At 49.0% G+C, this 15,317-nt stretch overlaps 1 protein-coding gene across 9 annotated transcripts in view; it reads left to right on the top strand.

Annotated features, from left to right (window-relative positions):
- The window catches only part of LOC143185910 (ELAV-like protein 2), a 36,315-nt gene that overhangs the window by 9,402 nt on the left and 11,596 nt on the right, over positions 1-15,317 (top strand). For 2 of the 9 annotated variants that reach the window (XM_076389236.1, XM_076389235.1), the window contains exon 1: positions 10,795-11,230. The exons of 1 other annotated variant lie outside the window; for it this stretch is intronic. The gene's annotated coding sequence lies outside the window, so the exon portion shown is untranslated. Of the gene's footprint in view, positions 1-3,525; positions 3,638-4,524; positions 4,654-10,789; positions 11,231-15,317 lie in introns of those variants that run through there. 6 more of the 9 variants (XM_076389233.1, XM_076389231.1, XM_076389230.1 and 3 more) reach the window with 6 other exon arrangements.

Raw genomic sequence — 15,317 nt, 5'->3', positions numbered from 1 at the left:
CCATTTATGCGGCACGTGTCCTCTTAAGATACCGTCAGGGGTAGCGTTACAATATTCCACGATGAATGTACATCCTTCAGGTAGGCTGGGGTTCCTTCATAAAGAACCCTCGATTCAAGCCTGGACCTCTAATATCTTTTACCTACAACAGCTGAAAGAAAGGAAGAATCAGGGGAGGGATAGGTGAAAAAAGGGGCGTCAGAAGTGAAAAAGTTAAATCGATTTTACCTGCGGTCCCAAGAGGAACAATGGCGAATTTTCAAACAAATACGTATAGGTACATAATCCGCTGAAAAGCTTTGAAAAATGGGCAGTGCAACAGATTGAAGTTCAATTAAAAAAATATCTAAGCCAGGTAATTTGTTATAGCGTCCCAAAAATAGAGAACACTACTCTTTTTTTTAGAAAAATAACTCCAAAAAATATTAGAAGATATAAAATATGATTTGATTAAAATTTCTACGAACTTAGTGGCCAATCGTCGGACCACGCAGTTCGAGTGCAACTTTCCGGAAAATTTCGTGAATATATTCGTGCACGCTGAGGGAGGTGAAGGGGTCGTGGTTGGGATGATGTGTGGTAAAGGCACGGGGAAAATTTGGCCGCATTCGCACGGTCGAAAGGCTCTTCTGCAGGAGGGAGGTCAACCCCTGGGACTGGGTTTCCATTTTCAACGTGGCGCCTGCGTTCTCGAGCTCCGCGCAGGCTACCAACCCTCTCTCGCCGCTCGTTTCCCCTTTTCGAGTCTCTCTGTTTCTCTCCTCGCGAGCCTCAATTTCCCTACCCCTCTTTCGACCCTCGAGCAGCGCATGCGCACGTGCACACCCCCGCGTCTGGCCATTTTTTTCTTCTTCCCCTCAAATTCGAGCCCCATCCTCTCGCACGAAAGCGAAACAAGCCTCTGCTGGAATTGTCGAATGTATTTCTGCGATGAATTTATCGCTGGTGTCATCGACCGTCTCGAAATCGACCAATATATTTTAATCTCGAGGTTGAGGTTTAAACTAGGATTTCTGGTAACTTTTTAGGGAATAAAACCGATATGAAGCTCGGATCCTTCTATTGTAGCAGGGTATAAATGGAGGATTTAGCTCTATTTAATTCTTTTTTATGAAGCTTGTTTTATGACTGCCTCCAGATGACGGTGGCTGCTTTCTCTCGATCACAGCCGTTTACCCCTTCCCTCTACCACCTGTATGCGAACTACACCCTCCCTATCCGCCAGTTCTCTGAGTCTCCTTTCAGTCCCTTTGTCTTGGCTCGTGGTTCTTCAGCCATCGAACTTCCATCTTCTTTTCTCTTTGTCTTTCCTGGATATCCCTTCAATCAGCATCAGTGGTTGCAAGGTCCAGAAGGTCTTCGTAGGGAGCAGCCATTGTTTACGACCCTTTACCAGAGCTTGCGTGCTTCGCGATCACCCTCGATTTCGTATTCCTTCTTTCTCCTCATCTCTGCTTTTTCTCTTCAATTTGAGGGGTACTTATCCTCACTAGTTTACCTTCTGTGCACTTATTTTTGTTGATTTCAATGTTTTCGATCACTTTCTTAAGTTCATTTTATGGGAACTTTGGCACCAGTTATAACTGCTACCAATTTTCCTCATCTTTCATCTGATTCCCACCCCTTGAACCTCGCAGCGAACGGTCAACCATGGCGGTGGCATTTGGAAGACATAGTCATTGCCTCCGGCTGCTCTGATTTCGCGCCTGCGTGCTATCACCCGAACCTTCCACGTCATTTTCATTTTACACCCTCTATCTCCCTCCCTTCTTCGTTGCAACCTCTCTCTGTCTTCCCTACCGTTTCTCCTTGCCTCAGTTCTTATCCATCTTCAGGCTGTTTTCACTGTCGTTCGTTATCTCGTTTTCCTCTAAAATACCTTTCATCCCTAGCCTATCCATCCCTCTACCTTCTTCTATTCCCTTCTTTCCCCAATTCATCCACCTTCTTCCTCCATCTTCTCTCTTCCATTTCGTCATTATCACCATCCATCCTCCCTTGCACTGTCTTCGTGCCCTGAAGCAACGTGTGCGTGAGATCTGAGGGAGAGGGTGCAGTCATTGCCTCCCTCGCAGCGCCTGCGTACATTCCAACGTCGCGGCGTTCTTGCTCTCTCTCTCCCTTTCCTCGCGGCCTCCCACGCTGTCGCCATCCTCCACCCCCGCGGCCACTGTGTGGCAGGGGTGGTGGCGGCGACGGGCGAGCAGAGGGTGCAGCGATTGGCGGCAGGGCCCGGCTCCGTCAGTTTAGTTACCGCACCACATAAAGGCATTGCGTTGTAGACACCGTTATACCCGCAACATATTCTTACTATTTGCTTGTATATCTTCATTTCTCCGACCCTTTCTAACATTCGACTAATACGTTCGTATCGTTGGTACATGTACAGCAGATCGTTCTCATATGCAACACCGTCTCTCTACCGAATCATTCTTGCTTTCTCCCCGTCCACGTGTCAGCGAGACCACCCGACCCGAGAGAAGAACCGTGTGTGTGTGTTGACGCGCGACGACCTCGACCTCTGACACCGGAACGAAGGCAGAGCGGCGCACATGCGACACGAGGCCAGCCGAGGAACGAGTGCGGAGGAGTAACGCCGCGACGGGAAACGGAGGAAAGATAGAAAAGAGAGAAAAGAGAGAAAAGAGAGAAAAGGGGAGAACGATCGAGGCGATCCGATCGTCACGGTGAACGAACACTCGAGCAAACTTCCTCCACGTGCGTCCTCACCCTCGGGGGAGTCTTATGATTTCGTTGCTCCCCTTTCATCGCCCTTCCTCGCTCCTCCTCTGCCCCCCCTCGTCCCCGTGGACCCAGCGATCGGCTCGCCGCGGGTCCCTCGATCGAGATCGACGCGGTTCCTCTTAACTCGTCCCGAAACTCGAAACGCGAAGCAAGGACGGCTCGCTCGGCTGTTCACGACGGAAGTATCAGAGCTCGGATCTCGAATTTCGCGATCTCGTTCAGGGGAAAGATCGCCGACCGAGAGAGCCCAGCGGACTCGTCCACGTCGTCGTCCTCTGGAAGATCCTTTGATCCGGAGAAGAGGCCCTGCGAGACGAGGGAAATACGCACGGACGAGAGGGAGAGTAGAGGGAGATAGAGAGAGAAAGAGAGTGAGAGAGAGAGTTTAGTGTGGTAGGAGTGAGAGACAGTAGTTGGGGTGTGTTCCGCGATTTCGTCGGCCTTTTCTCATCTCCGCGCCGTTTGGGGAGCCAAAGTGTTCTGCGTGGAAACGTCGTGAATCCTATTCGATCGCTGCCAGTGAAAACATATGCTCGAGGAACTCGATCGTTCTGCTTCCGGTTTCGGTGATCGGTAATCTCTCCTTCGTCGAGTAACCAAACGAATCGTCGTCGCGAGGGGAAAGCTAAAACACGCACACGTCGTCGTTCAAACGGAGAAACTGAACAAACGAACGAGCATCCAACACACGAGATAATAATATAAATCGTTCGAAAGAGAACGAAGGCTTGTAATATAAATTAAGAAACAGAGAGATATAGAGAGAGAAAGAGAGAGATAAAATCTGTATTTAAAAAACGATATAAATACGTAACGTAACATAACCCACCGTCGTTTACGTTCTACGCCCAGATATCGGCATCCTCCAACCACTGATTTTCATCGTTAACCGGTATGTTCATTTGTTTCTTTACTTTTGTTGCTTCTGTGACATTTTAACTCGTTCGAATTATTATTATCGTTCTATTATTATCTTGTTATTATTGTTGTTATTATTATCGTTATGATTGCAACTATTATTATCGATCTCTGTGTATGTCGATCTATGTGTTTTTGGTAGCGCGCTGTCAGGTGCCGATCATTAATATATGTTTGCCACCCACCCACAACCTTATCAGATCCTCTCGATACAGGATCACCTTCCCCTATCACTGTATCGCTCCGACCGCGTTCTCCTGGCCAAAGTTGCTTCCAAGTTCGCTCAAGATATCTCTGTACAATAATCGAAAGCAGAAGGGAAAAATTCTACACCCTGGCGACCAAACATTTCCAAGCTCAAGAATTCCAAAATCTCAAAAACAAAAAAAAAAAGAACTCGTAACCAAAGAAGCTCGAAAGACACGAGCGAAACGAAATGGCATCGCTGGATGCGACGGGCGCATCTCGAGACGCAGGTTTATCGACGAGAGGAGCTTTTCTACGGCGCAGTATCGCGAAGTTTGGGCGTGGCAGCCGAAAGCAACGCGGCCACGAGATCGCGAGGATCGCGCGCGCTCCTGCCACATCCTCCTTGCCTCTTTCAGTTCGAGTCCTTCCTTCCTCACGGAGCCAATCAGCCCGAAAGAGGAAAGCCGTCAGAGCAAAGACAGTAAACGAATCGAACAAAAAAATCTACATGTATCAGAAAGATGTACGAAGAGAAAAAGGAGAGAGAGGGAGAGAGAGAGGGAGCTAGAGTGAGAAGACCACTAGAGAGGGAGAGAGAGAGAGAGAGGGAGAGGGAGAGAGAGAGGGTCGAATCGAATCTGAGTTCGGTAAACGAGAAATATGATGGAGAGCGGCGAGAGTGTGCATGAAGGATCAAGCAGATCCAGGATGGAGCAACTGGCACTGCGGGTCCTCGTCGAGGACAAGCAGGAAGTCTCGAGAGGGACGCTTCCGTCCGCGATGATGGCCTCGATCACAATGGTGCGTGAGAGGGATAAAGGGTTGTTAGATAGATGCCAATGAACCACCGACTTTAAGTATCGCTTCCTTCCGTTCACCTATGTTCTTTCACCGACTAAACATTTTCCTACCGTCATTGGGACGAGACACCAATCGTGTTCGCTTCCTCCACGTTGCGTTTAAGGCTTGAGCAGAGTCGGAGGGAAGGTTTGGAAAGGGAAAGGAAAACGAGACACCGGGTAACAGGGGAAAGGTGGATGCTCTTTTCTCGTCGAGAATATTTTTCGTTCAGCGTACTTTTATTTCGTTCCCAAGGACCACCTGCTCCCTCGGTATCGTTTCGAAGTTCGTTCTCGAAGATGCCTGGAATAAACGAAGGAAAGAAAAACGTAGGCATGAGGTGGGATTTGGATATCCTTCGAGGAACATTTTCTACGAAAACTCCTGGCCTGCACGCTGTAAATATCAAAGATTGACCCGAGGGTTGCTCGCCCAGTAGGCGGATGATAGAGGAGAGGAGGAAAGGATAGAAACGAGTAGGAGAGAGAGAAGACTGGGTCTAGTTGGGGAGGCTCGTATTGATCGTTCCTGGGTCCATGTGACGCGCCTGCGTTTCGCCGTGGGGTAAAATCGTAGCGAGGGTAAACCACGGGAGGGAAGGTGGAAGAAAGAGAGGCAGAGGGTGAAGGTGAGAGCGAGAGGGTGCTCGTGCCTGGGTTCATATACCCCCGGGGCAACTGCAACGTTCCACCGTGCCACCGACCAATCAATGGAGCTTCTCTACCTTTCTCTGCTTCTCTCTTTCTCCACCCCTATCGCCCCCTCTGTCACTCTCCAATACGTCATTCTTTCTCCACCGTCGATCTCGCTATGTTTCGCCACTCTTCGACCATCACGCGTAATACGATTGCATCGCTTGTTCCACGTCCGAGATGAGCCATTAGAGTCCTGATTCCTTTAAACATTGTAGAAGTTTCAAACGAGCTGTAGCACGTTCTTCTAACGAGTCACCGACGTTGATAATGGTGGGAAAACAGGGGGTGGGCTAATCGCCACTCCTCGACGATCCACTTCCTAGGTCGCTGAATAAATGATCGTGGCCGTAGGGTGTGCTCAGGTTTTCACGAATGAACTCTGAAAATGTGTAGAGGCAGGAAGAGCGTCCGTGTAGACGACCTCTATTGACCGAGATAGAGCATTGCTCTTGCAGATCGGTCGAGTTGTTCAGAGAGACCAATCTTGACGGTAACTTTAACTGCATCTACTTTGTAAACTTGGAAATGTTAAGTCTATCGATTTTACATTCTTTTAAGTGATAGATCGCTCCTATATGGCCTCGGAAAAGTGCTCAGTATACAGTTTCCCAGGCATTGCTTCTATTCCTTAACTTTTATCGTCGCCAGGCTATCATCAGGTTCCACCAACTGCTCCATTCTTCCAGATTCCTGACGCTCTGGAATGGAGCGATGTTTTCGTCGATCCAATAATAGTTTCTCCTTTAAATTTTTATCGTCCAGCGAATGTTGAACATCCAGATACGTTAGTAGTTCGTTCGATTTGCCGATAAATTGTAACACGACCGATATTCCACGATGATCCGCTAAGCGGCCATTCCTCACCCTGCCAAGCGTTTGTTTACCTTACGTAATCAACTCTTCGTGGACTTCGAGGAGGAGTTGTAGGGTTTCTTATTACTTCGCGATACGATCGTCACTGGCCCAATAAAGCGTAGAATCGTCACACATAAGCGTGTCCACGACGCGTGTAGCCACGCGCGCCACAGGGGAGCTGCGATCGATCGATCGCGACTTAATTAGCGCGGCGATTACGTGCCTGCTTGATCGATTCGTCGGCTCGTTTCGGTCTCTGCTTCCCTAGGCGGGGTACGTTCCTAGCATTCGCGCAGATGCTCGAACATCCTTCTCCCTCTTTCATATTTCGAATATAATAGCCAGTGGACTGCACATTGAAGTGTCCTTGGTCTCTCTGCTAAATGCTTGTGGATTTGTATGGGAACTCTTTATTAACGAAATTTGGAGCAATTGAAAATTAGAGAGCTTGGTGCTTTTTTATTTTCTGGGGTAGTATTTCCAAATGCAAGGGTATTCGATTATAGAGGGATAACGACGAGTCACTGAAAGGTGGAGGATTACCTAACATTAATCGTAGATTAGAACAGGCACGAAAAACCCGGTCGAATCTTGGATAGGGGGTTCAGCGATCCTGGAAATAGTTCCCGGGGTGGAATTATATTGGTCCCGGTGGTGGAATTATGTTCATGCACGGCGCGCGGATCGATGACAGAGGTGGGGCCGCGACCACCGAAAAAGCCAGCTTCGACAGCTGGATCATGACTAAACCAAAGAGGGTACGGCTTAGGTTTGCCAATCGTATCGGCCAGAGCAATGATTCACGATTCACGATCCTCCTTTTCGGTTCCACAGGATGCTAAATCTTTTTTAATCGAAGGTTTAATCCCAGCCCTTGTCTCATTAAAGATTCCACAGCTACACTTCCATCATGGAGCTTCCATCGACAAACACGGATGAAGCACAGGACAGACCTATCCTTCTATGCAAATTTTCGTGGGGCGATCGGGCGGCAGAACCCCTCCAAGCTATCGATTTTGAATAAAATTGCGACCCTGCCTGTGGTAAAGTAGAAAAGTTCAGAGGAGAATATTTAAAAAGTTTCCTTGAACTCTGACGAAGGCTTTCTCGGAAAGGTCGCAAACACGGAAAGTTAGATTGTTACAGATCACGATCTTGAGCAAGGATTAAGCTGGAACTAAACCGAGATACGAAACTACAGAGAGAACTGGGACGGTCTCAGCAGAGAATTAGAATCGTTGAGGGCTAAGAACTTGTCTAGGGTCTTTCAGCATTTTGTTGTCCAATTACTAACATTCCTGTGGTTGCACTTAAAGGTGTTCTACTCCACTAGCCAAGCAATCGCGTTTTATAACGCTTGACGAGATTCGAGGAAACACGAGACGAAGTCCCAGTAGTTTCGAGATCAGCTTTGTGAAAAATTACAGATTTTGGACTCGATCAAAAATATTGGGATCTTACGTAAACGGTGCATCGTGGTCGCAGTCTGGGGCAGGGAACTTTCACAATTGCAACCGGTAATGCGGTGTGACCACTTCCTGTGGCACGTTCGTGCACCGGTTTCCAAGCTACGGGGACCCCATAATGGACACACGCATATACGCTCGTGTCCCTATATATATATTTTTCTGCATACCGTTCCGCATCTGTTACAAGTCCCCGACGGTCCCTTTCTTCTCATGCGACTAGACAATACCGTTATGGTCTTTCCACGGCGGTGACGTTGGGCTCGGTCATGTACATCGGTGTTTCATGCATAGTCCCCTGGACAGCATTAGGGGCAATGCTTTCTAGGAGACTTCTTATGAAAAAGGTATAGCGCACGATTTGTTGATTTGTAAAGCAAAAGTATCTACTGCTGTGCTTATCTTTTTAAAGGATGCTTCGAATTTCTGGTACTTCAATGGTGATCAGCATCAATGTTTGAAGATATTTGAGCGCTACTTGATAGAAGGCTTTGGCAAGCTGATGGATATTGATGTATCTTGGAAAACTGATGACGGCGCTTATCTCCAGGCGCAGATAGAAGCCTGGAACAGGCTCTTCCGTGTACCATGCGCGTATATATTTATAGTGTTTATACGCGGATGTATTTATAATTTCACCAGTGGACGCTCGGTACGAGCCGTACGCTCAGCGAACCCATCAGCATCGAATTCATTCTACAGTCATTGGGTTTCCTCCAAGTTCTTCAAGTTCTCCTTTCAATGTCACCATTCGTGTTACTGCCACTGCATTGACAGCTGAAGTCGACGCACTTGTACCACTCTTCGTGGTATTGGAGGATTTTTTGTTCTCCTTCGAATGAGCCTGAAACTGATTTCAAATCTGTTTTAAATCTGATTTTAAAACTGTTGTTCAGCGTTTCAGCTGTAATTTTAAAGATGATTCGTGGATGATGCAAATATACGTCGAGTAGATTCGTGGGTCTCGTCAGAAATCTGCCATGCGACGTGTTTCTGTTGCGTGATGCGAGATAGAGGAAACGGATTCCCGAAAACATCGTCAGCACGCGGTTATTGGCACGACCGCCAAGTGTTGCACGGCTCGTTTCGTCAGCGCGCATAATTTTGGCGCGCTCAGCTTCGGAGACTCTCGATCGAGGAGATAAAAGCCAGGGTAAGGTCAGGGATGCAGCTTCTTCGAGCCCCTCCTGCGGCCGCTCCCTCGACTTTTGCAAAGTGGCTCCAAACGGGAATCTCCCAGTTAAAGCATGTAGAAAATGAGAATCGATTTCCTTGGGACTCTATATTCTGGAAAATATTGTACCATACATTAAAATTATTGCAAGTGCATTAACACTTCTCTAGTGATTTCCTAGTAATTTATAAACTCCGTGTTTACACGCGATAAGTGATCAAAATTCGTGGTCATATAAAAGCGTTAAGATAAGAGTGTCTATACCACCCAGGGTTTTAACTTTCAACTACAAGTTCTTATCGATTTACTAACAGCGGCCAGGAATTCCTCCATGGTCATTTAACCTTGCGCACACCCAAACGTGCTTCGAACCCTATCACATCTGACGCGTTATGGCGCCAGATAAGACGTTAAGTAGAAATCTCCGAGGGACCCCCAAGTGTATCGCTACTCATAATTTTTTCTTCCTGGAAGGGGATTGTTTTTCGTCCTCGGCTCTTCCTCGAGAGATACGATTTCATGGTCCTTGGCAAATGGCCACCGCCGTCTCTCGACGATGTAATTCATGGTTTCGAGTTCACTCTAGGATCGAGTGCGGCCTCGCGAGGGGGTAAAAGGACTCTTGTATCGACGCGATAGTGCAGCCGGGATGGCGGGGGTCAAAAACCGTGAAGGGGTGGTCATGATCTGACGCAAGGGGTGATGCCAGCGACGGGGCGGTGTGCTCGGGAGGGGGAGGGAACAGGGGGTGGCATGCCTTCCGCCTCGCAATATCGGGCAGCCATGTTGCAAACATTTCGAACGAACAAACCCCCTCTTGCAAACATCTCGAGGGCGGACGGGACGTTGAAATACTGTCTGCGTAGCGTTTCGCGAGTGTTGACACCCTCGTTATAAATGCAACTGAGGCGAGGTCGCCAGTGGAAGCTTCGTTAAGGGGCTGGAACCGGAAAAAATGACAATATCCTGCTGTTTTCGGGATTCTGAGAAGAGGTGGAAGTTTAATCTTCCAATAGGGGATGATTACTAAACCTGTGGAATTTTCTGCCGAAATGAAGCGTATTTTCTCTCTTCTAAAATTAACACTGTAAAAAGGATACTGGATACCTCCAGTGTAAATTATTTTCTATCTATTCTACCCCCAGAGGGTGCAAAGTTTATTCTAGAAACTGAAGTATTCGTTACAAAGGCCGAAACTAGGGGGATCAGATTCGATCGAATCGGAAATTTTTCGATATCGACCGAGGGAGAAGGGCACCGTCGAGAAGGGGTGCTGGTTCGATCGCAGTTTATTTAAGAACGCGCATACGTCTCTTATTAGTTCGATCGGCAACCCCTAGCGGCGTACGCTCGCTCGCGAGTCGGTGGGAGGAGATACGTAATAGAACGAGGGGTTCGTGGCACGGGCTTAGCCGAGGGTGCACGACTACAGCCGAGGTTGGCCGAGCATCGCCGAACGGGCTCACCGAGCGGTGCAAGCCGCCGGAGAACCGGCGATGTGTCCAGTCTCTAGGCAGCCTCCGCCCGTGTCGTATCGTTATTTCCGTTTCCTTAGTATAGTGTTTAACGCTTTAATTTCTAGTCTCGCGTAACCCTCTACACACGCATCGTAAACATACACATACACACGCGCGTACACTTATTCTTTTTCACGTACACATCGCATACACACACCCACACACACACACACACTTCCACCCCGTTTCGTTTCACGAATCAACGAAGTACTTTGGTGGCCCCGGTTCCGACAGAATTTCGAAACAATATACACCTCCCTCGGTTACTGTGCACACGCACACACGTCGCGACTGTACGTGTGTAGCCTGGTCAACGCGAAAGTAAAGGGACCCGTCGACCACACCAGGCGAGCATAAATGCCGATTTACGAGCGCTCGCGTCGTACTTTTCTTTCATTGATTTCCCCTTCTGTTCCGGGCGGCGGTGCGAGAGCGTGATAGTAGTAGAGGAGTGCGACCAACAGATAGAGAGAGCGAGAGAGAGAGCAGAGAGAAAAGCTTAGGGAACCGGCGCCGCGACACACCGACACGAGCCACAGGCCACGAGAGAGTAGCTTAGTCGCGTAAACGCGCACAGCCACAGAGTTTTGCACGGTGCTCGGTTTCGCGTACGACTCGAACCGATTCGGGGGAGAGCCGATCGAACGAGGGAGACCTGAGAGAAAGAAAAGGGCCACATCGACGGGAGCACGAGTGTGTCCGTGTCCCCGGAAGCAGAGGAAAAGTGTTGTGTCTCTGGTGTGTGTGTCTTCTGTGTGTGCCTCGTGTTGCTGTCGCGTGCATCGATCCGTAAGATAGGAGGTGGATCCCGGAGGAAGGTGTAAAAGGAAGGTAAGCCGGCTGACGATCGTTCCACGCTCATTCCTCCTTTATCTCGGACCTCTGTTCCATCGGCATCGGTTCGAAAAACGAAAAGTTGCCTTCTCGGATGCTGGCGAGGGTTTCAGAGCACGTGCCATGCAAGCTTCATGGCACATTCTCGTTCTCACCCTTCGCTTTCTGCGTGCTTTCGTCGTTCTTTCTCTACGCCACTCAGCCCTCCCCTCCCGCACCCCTCGCGATTCGGTCACCTCCCCCACTCTAAAGCACGGCACGAGCTACTGCGTTTTTGCGTGCTCGCGTGTACGTGCGTGCGTGTTCCGAGCGCTCGTGTGTGCTTTCTCGCGCGGAAAGGGGCGGGCGCGCGAGCCAGCGCGGGAGGGGTTTCCCTTGGAGCTGCCGCCGCCACCGACTCTCTTTCTCTCTATGTGTGCCCGTGTCTCCGTCTCTCTCTGGCTGTTTGTCGGTGTGCGCGCGGCACCAGAGAGACGAGCCAGAGAGAGAGGGATGCAGAGGAGCGAGTGGGTGCGCGAGGGCGCGCGAGGGCGAGGGGCGATAGAGCGCGGCAGGGACCGAGGAGTCGCGGCTCGTATTGATCGGTCCCGGCCACGCGATTTTCACGATCCGTCGCCATGGCCACCTGGCCACCGGCCGAAGATCGTATCTGCCAGCGTACGTGAGAATCGAACTTTAACCCCTCCCCCATGGCTGGCTGGCTGGCTGTCGACCCACCTGCTACCTTCCACGCCAATTTTTCCTCTGCCCTTTGAGACGTTTGGATTTTTCTTTTTTCGAGGATTTTTGGCACGGGTTGCCTAACTAGTCTTTACGGTCTGGGATTGGCGGAATAAATGTAGGGTGTGAGTAGGCTTCCGAGGAAAACCTACTAGGGTAATTTTCAATTCATTGTCTGATCAATGGTACACGGTACAACAGATGTCTAAGGATCGCCAGTTGTCGATAGTCCTCGAGGGAAGCAGAGGGTAGGGTTGAAAGTGCTTTGTCCCATCGATCTACGGTTTCAACAAAAATCACTCTCAATTTTTATGTGGAATTTTTATCTCTTTCTCTAGTAAACTCTTCGAAATACTCTTCAATCCATCTGGTGTAAATTTATGTTCATAATTCCTTATGCTATGTCACCTCATTATGTTACATAGACATTTAATACAATTAACTCGACCATTTACTTCCTAATGCCGCCACTGTCTCCATGATGAAAGTATAATTAAACCTTCACGACGAGCTTTGTCAACTTCCAACGAGTTCAGCTCGAATCCTCTCAGCATAATGAATGCCACGAACACGATTCGTTATAATAACGTGTAATAAAGGGTGAGTGGCTCAGGGAAGAAAAGCAGATAAATATAATCGCTACGCAACTTTTTGTTATGTCGCGAGGGTAGTGGAAATCGACTTGCGTCGATTGAAGGGGGAAGGTTTTCCTCATTGTGCCCGGAACCCCAGCGGCGCGCGTGTGCGCACACGTAACATCCATTGTCGCACATAACGACGATGCTCGTCGGAGTCGCGTTTCGAAGTCATCGGGCGGACGATGTACGTTCCTCGATGCGTCCCACTGTCCGATGGCCTCCCTCCTGGCTTCTACAGTGACGTCCTAAAATATCGCGATGCCGGAGAGAGCATGGATCGATAACCACGAGAAGATGCGGGGCTACGATAACCGTCTACCTTCCCCCGACGTTTTCTCCGACTGCTGAACGCGCTCGTTTCCACGTAAACACCAGCCATCGGCCTCGCTCGATTCATTGTCTAACGATCTTATTCAGGTTGCACGTGCTACAATTCTCTTTAAAGGAGAAAGAAACAAGTAGACCGTTCCGTTAATTGTTAAGCATGTACAAGCTGAAATGTTCTCTACTTTCTTTTATTTGAAATTTGATAAAGGAATAGTATTGGGGTTGAGAGAGGGTTGAGAATCTTAAATGTTGAAGGATTGTCGTAGGTTCTCTGTTGTAGCGTTCTTTCAATCGTTACCACGTGGGTGGAAGACGTACGATATTTACTATGTCTTGATATCCTATATAAAGAGAGACTTCCATAAACCCCTGCTTTTGAATACCAAACTCCATCTTTACATTTCTGGAATTGTGGGTTGAAGGAACCTTCCCTTTACTATTCCTATAATCAGTTCGTACATCTTCAGATGAAGTTCATTAGAATCAGCTGCAGAGTTCAATCAAAGGATAACACAAAGGTCCCCCAGAACCTCTTACTCTTTTCCACCGAAAGAAGCCCCCTCCCTAGGACTCGGATAATACACTTACTCAAAGTCTAAAAAGAGCCTCTCTTTCCCAATCAGCGTCCCATCTTCATTGGACCAGAAAACGAGCCGTGATTACACCTCTAGAGGAATCGAACCGACAGAGTGTTTAGTCGACAGAATCGAGTCTCGTCTCTGAAGCGTCCCAGTTTCTTTCCCATAGTTGGGGTGGGCTCACCGTGCTCGATGCATGCAATAAAAGCAGCTATCTATTATCTCGGGAGAGCGTGGTCAGTCGTATCGGGGGGTGACCGCAGTCACGAGACAGGGCCTCCGCCCTGCGTGGGGTGGCCCTTAGGACAGCTGATACGCCGAGCGACAGACACACGACGGCCAGAGGCGCAAGGGGGAACGGAGAGAATTAAAATGTACACCGGTAGCTCGTGCCGGCTGATAAATGTGTCGTGGCAGCTGTGTGTATTCGCCTTAACCGTGAACACCATCGGCACCCCACGGCCATCGTATACGCACAGCTCCCCTTCTCTGTGTCCATTCCTCTCTGCTCCCGTCGTCTGTCTCGCTCCGATCGACGATACAACGGGTGTCTCGAGCGGAATCAGCCTCCCCCTGGACGCGTGCGCGGGGTTGACGGCTGATCAGCGACCGTGGAGTTTCCCTTTCTTAATTAGGCGACTTTTGTGCCCTGTAGAGCGGCTCAAACGTAATTACTTCCACGTGGCTGGAGTTGAGCCTCCACTTTTAACGTTCAGGTTGCTCGGCCAGCATTGTTCGAGCGCTTCAGGTCTATGGAAGGAAGGTTTCTTTGGCGAACTAGGTATGGAGGGAAGGTCGAAGATTAGAAAGGGGACTTCAAGGTCTGCTTTTGGTATGGACAAGTGTACTGTCGTGAAATTTTTATCTGGTGAATATTTTTGGGGGGTCCTGTAGTGTTTTTAAGGGAAACTAGTAAGCGGCGAAATTTCCTTTGAAAATTTGTCGATACAGTTTCAATTCTTTGTCGCGAGGAGATATCGAGCACCCTATAGACACAGGGCGTATCGAGCACAGTGGTTTGCTGGGCAAGGTGGAAGGGGAAGCACGAGGGAGGCGAGCCCTTTAAACCAGAGGCAGGGGGTCGTCGCCCCTTTAAATTATTCGCGTTTCTATTGAACCCCTTCCTCGGCTCTGCCAACCGCCACCGCCGCCTGTTCTTTTCACGCTGTGTTTTCGAAGTCATTGTCAGATTACGTCAGCATCCAGCGCGGGTGGAATATGAGTCTTCGCAAGTCATTTCCTTGAACTGACTCCACTCCTCGAAGCAAATAATTTCTCGCTCAATTCTCGAGTTCCAATTCCAAGCCAGTCTCTATCCACCGAAGTTTGTTATTCTTTCTCGGAAAAAAGAACTTGTTGACGATTTCTTTGGCGTTAGGTACTCTGCCCCGATCACTGAATCCTCCTCGATGGAGACATTCACAATATTTGGAACAGGGTTTCTCAACCATTTTTTTCTTATCCCCATCTTCCTTGTTTTCACAAGCAAGTGGTGTCAGGACTCAGGACACCTAAGGGGCCATATCGCGCTGTTGAGAAACCCTGATTTAGAGGCTCGCCTAGAAAAAACCGCGCAGCTTGTTGCCAAGGCCTCACCTGTACTCACGAATCGACAAAAACCCGGTTCTCTCTGTTTTCGTGGTCGCGTCAAGGCGATCTTGTGCATCGTGTACAGTGTTTTGGTTAGCGGACGTTTTTACGTCCTTCGAACATTCGCGCCACGTGTTTATACTGTCTTCTGTTTCCTCTCGTGTTCTTCCCGCTTTCGATGGTCTGACAGTCACGATTCGCGACGTGTTTCATTCGAGTTCATTGAAGAGC

The sequence above is a fragment of the Calliopsis andreniformis genome, chromosome 12, assembly GCF_051401765.1.
Source record: "Calliopsis andreniformis isolate RMS-2024a chromosome 12, iyCalAndr_principal, whole genome shotgun sequence".
Classification (NCBI taxonomy): Eukaryota; Metazoa; Arthropoda; class Insecta; order Hymenoptera; family Andrenidae; genus Calliopsis; species Calliopsis andreniformis.
This window is presented reverse-complemented; position numbering and strand designations above follow the sequence as displayed.